Genomic DNA, 12,152 nt, shown 5'->3' with positions numbered 1-12,152 from the left:
AAAAAAAAGGGAAGACAGAAGCAGGGAGAGACAGGAACTGAGAGACAGAGAGAGAAGGCTGGGGGTGCAGAGGGGGGCTCCCTACCGCTAGCTCGTTTGTTGGAGGCTGAATTATTAGTAGAAAATCTTCATTCCCTTAAAAATCTAGTTCACTGTAGCCATGTGGAACCTTGTCTTCTGCCCACATTACTTATTGAAGCAAGATCTATGTATTTTCAAATCAAGACAGGTTGTCAAGAAGTTTTTTTATTAGTAAAGACACTGGAAACAAGAACTGCCCATGACCGGCCATTTGGAACAATGTTTCACTGGATTTAAATGATAGAAGTTAGAGATTGCTCTAAAATTCTTATTGATTATCATTTATAAGTAGGAAAAAATTAAATCACCAAATATGACTAATTCACAAAACAGCAGACAAATTTTGTTACTAGTCTATGGTTTAACTCTAAGTGGATCAGGAGAGAATATTGGTGGTGTGATGACTGTATGTTGCAGGATCTTTAATCCATATTTGAAAAAGAAATATGCAAATCCTCAAAACTGATCTTAGCTACTCCACATTTTAAATAGGAAAAAATAAACTACCAACCCATTCTTTGTTAACAGCAGTGTCCCCTCTCCCTTCTAATGTTTACTTATTTCTTCTGTGACTGGAAAAGATAGCGGGACAGGCACTCCCAGTGGAGTCCCCACACCACAACACACCTCCAGCCTCAGCCAGCACAGAGCATGGACGCACAGCTGTTTAAACATTCTAAACGTTTTTGCCAGATTCTTGCTTAACATTTTTAAACTGATGACCCATTGACTCTCCTAGAGCAATTATTTTACCACCTATGAATCTTACCATTACATCCCAAGGCTTCAATTTCTTTTGCCATGGAAGAGAAGCATCTCCATGGAAGAGAAGCTAACTTCTTTCCCTGAGAGCTATATTTGTAGTCAATAGTATTGTGTTGTTAATACTTGTTCGTTCAAGTAAACTTTATTGGCACAAACAGTTATTAGTATTTGTGGAAGTGAATTTTCCTCTTTTTTCTCTTTGTCTCTATTCTCTTTTTGTTTTCCCTCCTTCTTCCCTACCTTCTGCACTTCCTTTCTTTTTTCATCCTATAAATAAAAGCAAAAACGTTTGTGTTAAACTTATACACTTTCTAATCATTTACTTTGTCTAATGTTAGGCATTAGAGATACACCAATGGATACAAAATGGCTCTTTCTGAGTACAATGTAATGGGGAGGAAAAATAAGCTGCATAATTATATTACATTGATGTTATTTATCAAGTGACTATTTACTAGATAATATATTAGGCTCCTTGAAGTGTTAACATGCCAGTTGCATATAAGAAAGCAAACCATTGCTCTGCTCTTATTTATAGTAGTTTAACAATTTAACAGGGAAACCGAGGTAAAAGTGTGAAGTGTTAACATCTGAAAGTGTTTAAGGATAGCACAGTTTCAACATTAATAGCAGGCACTCAGCAAATGTCAGTGTGGCAGTAAATGGCAGTTATTTTTATTTCATCAGAACTATGTTTCATTCCACAGTATGATCTGCCACTTAAAACTTCATAATCTTTTTTCATCATATGTAAGAGAAACCAGTAGCTTCACTTACTGAAGCTAATTATTCATATCGCTTCTCAGTTTGATAGTCAACTAGCACCAAAATAATTCTCTAAAGATCCAACCCTTTCTGCTACTGAAAAATAATTCGTATGTCTATGTTCAAAGTTTGCCTAAAGACAACTGAACACTATTTATACACTATTTACATTCTAATTTTAATGAGATGCATGAAGTATGGTAAGGCTAAAACACTGTGTTTACCAGGTGTGGTGAGTTAAAGCAAATATCCGGACTATATAGACATTCAGCTTGATTTTTTTTTTTTTTTTTCTGGAGAGGTTTTTGCTATAGGGCGCATGCACTCGCCAGACAGACAGAGAGAAACAGAGATACAGAAAGCGAGAAATCACCACCCAGGGGGGATGGTCACGCTGCAATCCATTCTCCTCCATTCTCCTCCCGGGATCTTGGGCACACACACACACGCGCCCGGCGTGAGTTCTAAGCCACCGGATCCAGGACGCGAACCACGGTTGACCACATGGGAATCCAGCGACATAGCCATTATGCTCACTGCTGGTCCTCAGCCTGAATTGTTCATGTAGAAACTAATTTGGTTTTTAAGTGAAAGAGAAGTTTTCTTCTTAAGTGAGGTAGATAAATGTTTCTAATGTTCTACTTCACTTGCCTGTCTTGAAATAACTATGTTTCTGATATCCTGACAGTTTTCAGAGGGCAAAATCATATCTTCATTTTATTAATTTCTTGTAGCTTGTAGTTTGACAGCCATTTCCACAAGGAGAATATTGAATCAAAATATATTGCCGTGATTCCAAAGCTTTATGAAGTCAAGTGTGGCTGAAGGTAGAGTCGACTATTCCAAACTCCTCACTTTGGTGTTCTGTCACTTGCTTCTATTGTGACTTCAGTAACTCAGCACTCAGTGCACTAGCAAGGCAAAACATCACAGTGTCTCAGCCTTCAAACAGAGCTCATGTGCTGTCATTAAAACGCAACCACCTTGTGAAGAAGATTTGCCTAAGTGATTTTTTTTTTCTCTCAGTACAGGTGCTTAAATTTGTCAAGATGTCTTTTCACTTTTTCTGATGACTTAGGCTGTTGGAACTTATTTGTAACAACATGTATAGTTGTTAGCAGTGCAGGGTGACATTAATTGCTTTTTTTTCAAGGTAGAAATAAACTTATTGAGTCAATTGTACTTTTCAATTTACCTTTTATTTTTTAACACATAATAATTGTATGTATTTGTAGGGGATGCTGTTTTTTTTTTTTCTTCCAGTACATTGATACAATATGGGATGATCAATCAGGATAATTTAACATATCCATTATCTCAAGTATAGGTCAATAATCTGTATTGGGAAGAGTCAAAATCTTTTTTTAGCTAATCTGAAATATATAATAAATTATTATTAACTATAGTTAACTACTGGATAATTTAGCACAAGAACCTGTTTCTTTTATCTAACTGTAATTTTGTGCTTTTTAGCGAACATCTTTCTATCCTTCTCTCTCTGCTGCCTCTCCCAGCCTTAGTGAGCACAATTCTACTCTGCACTTCCTTGAGGTCATCTTTTTCCATTTCCGCATATAAGTGACAGTGTGGTAGTTTTCTTTCAGGGTCTAGGTTTTCACATACCATAACGTGCTCCATGCTTGCCCATGTACCCGAATGACAGGATTTCCTTCCTATTATTGATGGGGTACTTCATTAAATATTATGGAGTCTTCAAAAGTTAGTGGAAAATACGTATTATAAAAGAACTACGCATGGGTTTCAGTGCTTGTACTAATAGAAACTCTCACTTCAATTTCATTTTCCACAAACATTTGAAATACTCATTTATATGTATACATAATATATGTATATGTGTGTATCTATCTGTATATACACATGTATGTATAGACACAAATATATGTGTATATAAATAAACTAGGTATACACACACATATCACATTTTCGTTATCTATCCATCTACTGACGGGCACTTAGGTTGTCTTTATATCCTGGCTATTGTGAAAGGTACTACAGAAATCATTAGAGTACGGGTATCTCTATTACATATTAGCTACTTCCCATTGGATATATGCCTACTAGTGGGATTGCTGACATATAGAACAGTTTTATTTTCACTTTTTTAAGAAGTCATCATACTGGGTTTTTATTGTTGTTGTTATTTGTTTGTTTGCTAAAGGATGTCTGCACTTGCCAGAGAGAGAGAAAGAGACAGAGAGAGAAAGAGAAAGAGAGAGAGAGAGAGAGAGAGAGAGAGAGAGAGAAACTGATATATCAGTTCCCAGGGGGAATGGCCACACCACAATCCCTCCTCCTCCATTCTCCTCTTGAGATATTGGGCACACATGCAGATACACCCAGTGCTCTCTTAAGCCACCAGGTCCAGGACTTGAAATGCAGAGTTGGCCATGTGAGATCCAATTCTCTTATACTTCATGCCACCTGCTGGCCTGACCCACTATTGTCTTATAAATTTTCACTTATTGAATTTTTAGTTTAAAGATTTCTGCTTGGTTCCATATTATAATTTCTATCTGTTCAATTTCTTTTTTCTTTTTTTTTGGAGAGGTTTTCACTATAGGGCACGTGCGCTCGCCAGACAGACAGAGACAGAAAGACAGAAAGTGAGAAATCACCCCCCCCAGGGAGGATGGTCACACCGCAATCCCATCTCCTCCATTCTCCTCTCGGGATCTTGGGCATGCACGCACACACCCCCAGCGTGAGTTTTAAGCCACCGGGTCTGGGACACGAATTGTGGTGGACTACATGGGAGTCCAGCGACATAGCCATTACGCTAACTCCTGGTTCCCTATCTGTTCAATTTCTAATTCTGATTGTAAATTTTTTTCCTCATGTCATTTTTTACCCATTTCTATTTTCTTATATCTCACTGGGTTTCCTTAGAATATTATTTTGAATTTTTTTTCAGGCATTTCAAAGATTTTCTTTTCTTTGGAATCTGCTGTTAGAGACTTAATGTATTCCTTTGAATGTGCTCTGTTTTCTTGCTTTTTACATTTTTTCCCCCTCGTGTTGATATGTGAATATCTGGTGGGACAGTACCTGTTCTTATTTTTCAAGTAGCTTTCTTAGGGTGTCTTTTTTCTAAAGTCTGTAGAGTTAGGGGTAGGGTGTCTTGTTTCCGTGTAGTCTCTGCATGATTTCTTGCACTGTAATCAATGTCAAAATGCTTGTGAGTGCCTTATTGTTGTAGACTATGAGTGTTTGTGGCAGTGGTGATGTGGCTTTGCTGGAAGTTGGAAACACTGATTGGGCTACTTAGGCACCAGTAGCAGTAGAGACTGGAATTGCTCACCCATAGACATTTGTAAGCCTACCAGTCCAAGAGAGGAAAGAGAAGTTCACTCATGGCTGCAGGGGCAAGGATGGCATCCTCCAGTTCCTGGAGGGCTCGTACAAGAGGAAGTAGCCATGGGAACCAGCAGTTAGTGTAATGGCTATGTCGCTGGACTCCCACATAGTCAACCACGGTTTGCATCCCAGACCCGATGGCTTAAAACTCTCGCCGGGCGCATGTGCGTATGTGCCCAAGATCCCGAGAAGAATGGAGGAGAAGGGATTGCGGGGTGACCATCCTCCCTGGGGGGTGATTTCTCGTTATCTCTCTCTCTGTCTGTCTGGCAAGCGCACGCACCCTATAGCAAAAAACCTCTCAAAAACAAAAAGAGGAAGTAGCCTGGGCAGTAGAGCTGAAGTTGGTACTTGGTTAGATAATAGCCAATATTGGCAACCTGCAGGCCTTTGGAGGATCCTATGAAGGGTGAGAGACCAGACAATAGAGCAAGGATGAGTATCAGGCTCATCATGGATCTTGAGTTGTGGTTTGTAATTCCCTGGGAGTACCTGATTCAGATCACTGGCTCCAGGGCACAACCTTCCCACTGTGTTGATCTGTGTAAGTCCTGGAGTACATGATGATATGTGGGCTAGGGTGCCAGAGTCATAGTGCTCCTGTTCTGCCTTACTGTGGTGGCAGCTTCAACCTGCCATGTTTGCATGATGAAATGTCCATGGGTTGAGGGATAGTCCCAGAAATGTGGAGATTTGGGTGTCTATTAGAATTCAGGTCAAACTTCATTCTAATAGTGGCTATCTTCTCAAAATGTCAATATGTAGCGGCATGGAACCTGGGGGAAAGGGGGTGATAAACTTGCACAAGTTTCTTTCCTGGAGTTATACAGCTGTGTGAATTTCTGGGGATCCCTTATGCTGGGCCCAAGATGTATGAGGACCACTGGACCATTTATGGGTTGTTGGAGAATCTCTTTCTTACTGTTTCCCATCAATGGGGAGTGTCTACTGGTCCCAGCAGGAGAGACTCTTGACCAGGTGTTTTGCTTTTCTTTATGTGCTGTCATTTCAAGTCTCTGTTTTGGAAGGCTTTCAGACATTTCCTCGTGGATTCTAGTGCTCCTCAGATATTTCACTCAAAGTTTATTTTTTAAACTGTTACTTTTTTCCTTTTTTTTGTGGATAAACAAAAACTGGATACTTAACTTTAATCACCCTAATTCCCCCCCTAACAATGTTTGAATTGAACTCTACTGTATAACTTCTTCCTTGACCTTAAAACTTAACCATGTAACCAGTTTTCTTAGGGGGAAAATCTAATCAGTAGAAGTACCAACACTGTATGACCTCAATTTACTTTCTAATTAAAACATAATGGCCCTTGGGATCAGCAGATGGCATAATGGTTACATCACTGGACTCCACACTGTCAAACACGGTTTGAGTCCCAGACCCGGTGGCTTAAAACTCACATCCGGCATGTGTGTTTCCATGCCCAAAATCCCAAGAGGAGATTAAAGGAGAAGGGACTGTGGCATGGTCATCCTCCCTGGGGGAGGTGATTTCTTGCTTTCTCTCTCTCTGCCTCTCTCCGTCTCTCCAGCCAGTGCATACCCCCATAGGAAAAATCTCTAGATAAAATAATAGCAATAAAGGTCATAATAGTAAAAACCATAATGCCTCTGCCTCTTACATTTTTTCAGATGAGAAAACATGCTAGGAATACACTCCATGTAAAAGAAAAATGAATACAACGTGACTTCATAAGCAAGGCATTTTGCATTCCAGCAATCCTACATAGTGTTAGATACCAATAATATGATGATTTAGAATTCACTTTATATAGGGATAAATATTAAATGAATCCCGCTAGTACAAAAAATAAATTACCTTTAGAAGGAGAGAAAAAGACAGAAAAGAGAGAAACTCCTTACAGAATTATAGGTATGGGTCAGTCCCCATAACTCAGTGATTAGGCACTGTGCTTTGGAGCTGGATCCTATATGGCCAGCCATGCTCTGTAATCTGGCCCTGATGGCTTGAAAAACAACCCAGAAACATATATATGCATACCACAGATTCCGGTGGGATGGAGAAATGGAGGAAAAGGATCCTGTTGTGACTTGCCACACTGGGCAGCATGTTCTCTCTGGTGACTGCCCATGCACTGTGGCAATTTAAAACATAATGGATGTTTGCCATGTGTTCTAAAGTTTCCAAAGGCATTCAGTACTGTCAATCTTAATACCAAGAACCTTGTCACTCACTCTACTTGGAAAAAATAATTTGCTGCATTGTAATCTACAAAAAATATATTATGCTATTCAAAAACTTTAATTATATCTTCCTAGCAATTGGACAATTTTTGAGGTTTCATTTGTAAGATGAAAATCCTTAGACGAATTTCTGTGCTATATCTGGACATAGGTCCACTCTCTAAGTCTTAGGCTTACATTATTGACTTGGAGAATCTTTCTGTCTTTAAATGATATTTTATTTTTTACTTTGGCAAAAATGACTGACTACAAATACTGTATTCTAATTAAGTGAAATTACAAAGGCAATTCCATGGTCTGAATTGTTGTTTGCTGCTTTAGTATCTTATGTTTTGTTGGTTTTGTTTTTTTGTTTTTTTGAGAAGTTTTTGCTATAGGGTGTATGCGCTCACCAGAAAGACAGAGAGAGACAAAGAGACAGAAAGCGAGAAATCACCTCCCAAGAGGGATGGCCATGCCGCAATCCCTTCTCCTCCATTCTCCCCTCAGGATCTTGGGCACGCATGCACATGCTCCTGGCATGAGTTTAAGCCACTGGGTCCAGGGCTCTAACCACGGTCGACTATATGGGAGTTCAGCGACATAGCCATTACACTAACTGCTGGTCCTGTATCTTATGTGTTTTTAATAATCCTTTAGGCAGGGCCTGTTTATGTCCTGTATTTTAATACAGTTCTTTATCTTATGGTCCTACTTCATAAATCTTGTATAGTGAAATAACTGCCCTTTTGCTTATGCAGAAACATTCAGTAGTGTAATTGTGCACTGTTTCTCCTTTTGGAATCTTACAAATTATTGATTCAATCTTTAGGACTTAGCTTTACTCATAATTTGTCTACTTGACTGCATATGATATAACACTGCTACTTTTCATCACACTTAAATTATATTTTTAATCATATTCCTTTTTTTATATTCTTAAATATCAGTAGTGGGGCTGCCATTTGACTTTCCATTTTTTACATAATTATCTCATTCTTTTTGTTTGTTTGTTTGTTTGTTTTTAAAGCATCACATTCTTGTTATTTATGACTTTGAAAAGCTGCCTATTTCAGATCCAAATGCAATTTAAATGCATCTGTAAAATTAGAAAATTTCTGTCACTTACCATTAACATATGTATTATAAAGGGGAAAACAACCTATATATTTACTCTGAATCATCCTAGAATATTTAAAAATAATTATTTATTTAACTTTGTTTATTCTTCTTATTATTAAATTTGCTATAGGGCACATGCACTCAGCAGAGAGAGAGACAGAAAGAAAATGAGAAAGGAAGCCACCAAGTTCGGAATTCAAACTGATGGTAGCCATGTAGTGGTCTGATGCCTTAATCACCACACCACCTGTTGGTCCTCATCCTAGAATACTTTTAAACTTATCAAGAAGGAAAATTCAGGGGCCAAAACTAAAATAATTTTTAATATGAAAATACAGAGCTTATTGCTTTACTATCCTTTGTTACTATAAAACATTATTACTAGAGAGCAGTGGAACCTTCCCAACAACAAAACATAAGATACTAAGGCAGCAAACAACAATTCAGACCATGGAATTGCCTTGTAATCTTCCAGGAGTTAATCATGATCTTCTTACTTGAAAATAAAAAGTTCAAAAACTTTAATTATATCTTCCTAGCAATTGGACAATTTTTGAGGTTTCATTTGTAAGATGAAAATCCTTAGATGAATTTCTGTGCTATATCTGGACATAGGTCCACTCTCTAAGTCTTAGGCTTACATTATTGACTTGGAGAATCTTTCTGTCTTTAAATGATATTTTATTTTTTACTTTGGCAAAAATGACTGACTACAAATACTGTATTCTAATTAAGTGAAATTACAAAGGCAATTCCATGGTCTGAATTGTTGTTTGCTGCTTTAGTATCTTATGTTTTGTTGGTTTTGTTTTTTTGTTTTTTTGAGAAGTTTTTGCTATAGGGTGTATGCGCTCACCAGAAAGACAGAGAGAGACAAAGAGACAGAAAGCGAGAAATCACCTCCCAAGAGGGATGGCCATGCCGCAATCCCTTCTCCTCCATTCTCCCCTCAGGATCTTGGGCACGCATGCACATGCTCCTGGCATGAGTTTAAGCCACTGGGTCCAGGGCTCCAACCACGGTCGACTATATGGGAGTTCAGCGACATAGCCATTACACTAACTGCTGGTCCTGTATCTTATGTGTTTTTAATAATCCTTTAGGCAGGGCCTGTTTATGTCCTGTATTTTAATACAGTTCTTTATCTTATGGTCCTACTTCATAAATCTTGTATAGTGAAATAACTGCCCTTTTGCTTATGCAGAAACATTCAGTAGTGTAATTGTGCACTGTTTCTCCTTTTGGAATCTTACAAATTATTGATTCAATCTTTAGGACTTAGCTTTACTCATAATTTGTCTACTTGACTGCATATGATATAACACTGCTACTTTTCATCACACTTAAATTATATTTTTAATCATATTCCTTTTTTTATATTCTTAAATATCAGTAGTTGGGCTGCCATTTGACTTTCCATTTTTTACATAATTATCTCATTCTTTTTGTTTGTTTGTTTGTTTGTTTTTAAAGCATCACATTCTTGTTATTTATGACTTTGAAAAGCTGCCTATTTCAGATCCAAATGCAATTTAAATGCATCTGTAAAATTAGAAAATTTCTGTCACTTACCATTAACATATGTATTATAAAGGGGAAAACAACCTATATATTTACTCTGAATCATCCTAGAATATTTAAAAATAATTATTTATTTAACTTTGTTTATTCTTCTTATTATTAAATTTGCTATAGGGCACATGCACTCAGCAGAGAGAGAGACAGAAAGAAAATGAGAAAGGAAGCCACCAAGTTCGGAATTCAAACTGATGGTAGCCATGTAGTGGTCTGATGCCTTAATCACCACACCACCTGTTGGTCCTCATCCTAGAATACTTTTAAACTTATCAAGAAGGAAAATTCAGGGGCCAAAACTAAAATAATTTTTAATATGAAAATACAGAGCTTATTGCTTTACTATCCTTTGTTACTATAAAACATTATTACTAGAGAGCAGTGGAACCTTCCCAACAACAAAACATAAGATACTAAGGCAGCAAACAACAATTCAGACCATGGAATTGCCTTGTAATCTTCCAGGAGTTAATCATGATCTTCTTACTTGAAAATAAAAAGAAAAAACACAAGTAAAAGGAAGAAAACAGTTCCTCCCCCCCCCTTTTTTTTGTACCATGGACATTGCCCTGCTATCCATTGTAGGAAGAGAATCAATCATTTGTAACAAAAAAGACTAGGCAGCAAAATCATATATACCTGTATATTCCTACCTTGATTGAGAATGATACATGTGATTAGTTTGAGGAAACCTTACTCCTCAGGCTGTTATTTCAAGAGAATCAAGATTCTCACTTTATTTTCTTTAATGTCAAACAATAGTTAATCATTATACCTAAAATGTACACTACTGTAAGCTGATGGCAATGAAGTTTAAGAGACCAGGGTGAAAAAAAGGAGTCAGGAACAAAAGATGTAGTGGATAGGTAAACGCTTCCTTGCTGTTTAATCTTAACATAATCGACGACTGATCAGATCAGACACATGTCTCCTGAACGCTACTGACTTTCTAATGTTAAAGGGTTCTGGCTGTACCAGAGAGCTTTTCTGCAATATAGCTAGAGAAGACCTACTTATGCCTCTGCAGCTCACCAAATGGAGAATATTTTTTTTTTCTTTTTAATATCTCTGCAAAGTCAAGTCTTATATCACATGGTAATATTGAAATAAGTGTTGGTGAAAACAGGGAGAAATCAGAACCCTCAATCTTCTCATGTGGGAATGTAAAAGAACCCAACTGACTTCAGAGATTCTCTGGCAGTTCCTCATAAAGTTAAACAATAGTTACTACCTGATCCAGCAGTTCCAGCGTTAGAGAAATGAGAATACATGTCCACATAAAACTTGTACTTGAATTTCCAAGGAGTATTATTTATTGTACTTGAAAAGTAGAAACAACACAATTGTCATTTATTAAAAAAACACAATGTGATATGTCTATACAATGGAATATTATTTAACAGCAATAAATAAGAATGTCCTACTGACAAATGCTTCACCACAGACTAATCTTGAAAAAAAAAAACTTATTGAAAAAAGTCAGCACTGAAAGGATGCATAGTACATGATATTATTGATATCAAATGTCCAAAATTGGCAGATTTACAGAGACAAAAATTAAATCATTTTTTCTTAAAAATTTAAGATGGAGACAAGATCAGGGAGTGACTCATAATAGGTATGGGGTTTCTTTTCAGGGAGAGAAAAATGTTTTATAATCATTAGCTTTTTGGTAAAGTTATGACATGTTTTTCTATGCAAAAATGTGTCATGACTTTCACAACAACCAGATAGATTGCGAGGATGGTGGTATAAATCTGTGACTCCACCAAATGGGCCTGATTCGTAATCTTTAGATGGGTGAGTTATATGGTATGTGAATTATATCTCAATAAAGCTGCTAAGAAAAGAGAGAGAGAAGTTCAGACTACAGAAAATATTCCATAATTTTATTTGTTGTATAAATCATTGAGTGAAAAGGGACTCCAAGAAGTTCATGGAAAAATGCAATTAAATTATGAACTGAAGTGCAAAATTTTTGAAGTCCATGTATAATTTGTTCATGATATGCATTTCTAAAATCTTTGTGAAGACAGATCATACAATATGAAAATATCATATTCAAATTACATTGCTAAGTTTGCACTCAAACAAAATTTCAGAACACTGTGTATAAAAACCACAAATACTAACTGATGGCCCACAGGGGGATTCTCTGTGCTTCATTTCTTCATTCTCCAGTAACGATCTTGGAATCTGTGCAACTGCCTCACTCTCTCACATAGAAATGGGGTTAAAGTAATTTAGAATTGCACGAAAAACTGGAGAACGGGC

Source organism: Tupaia chinensis, unplaced genomic scaffold (assembly GCF_000334495.1).
Source record: "Tupaia chinensis unplaced genomic scaffold, TupChi_1.0 Scaffold000388_1, whole genome shotgun sequence".
NCBI lineage: Eukaryota > Metazoa > Chordata > Mammalia > Scandentia > Tupaiidae > Tupaia > Tupaia belangeri.
The sequence above is the reverse complement of the archived record's forward strand: the minus strand, read 5'-3'. Positions refer to the sequence as shown.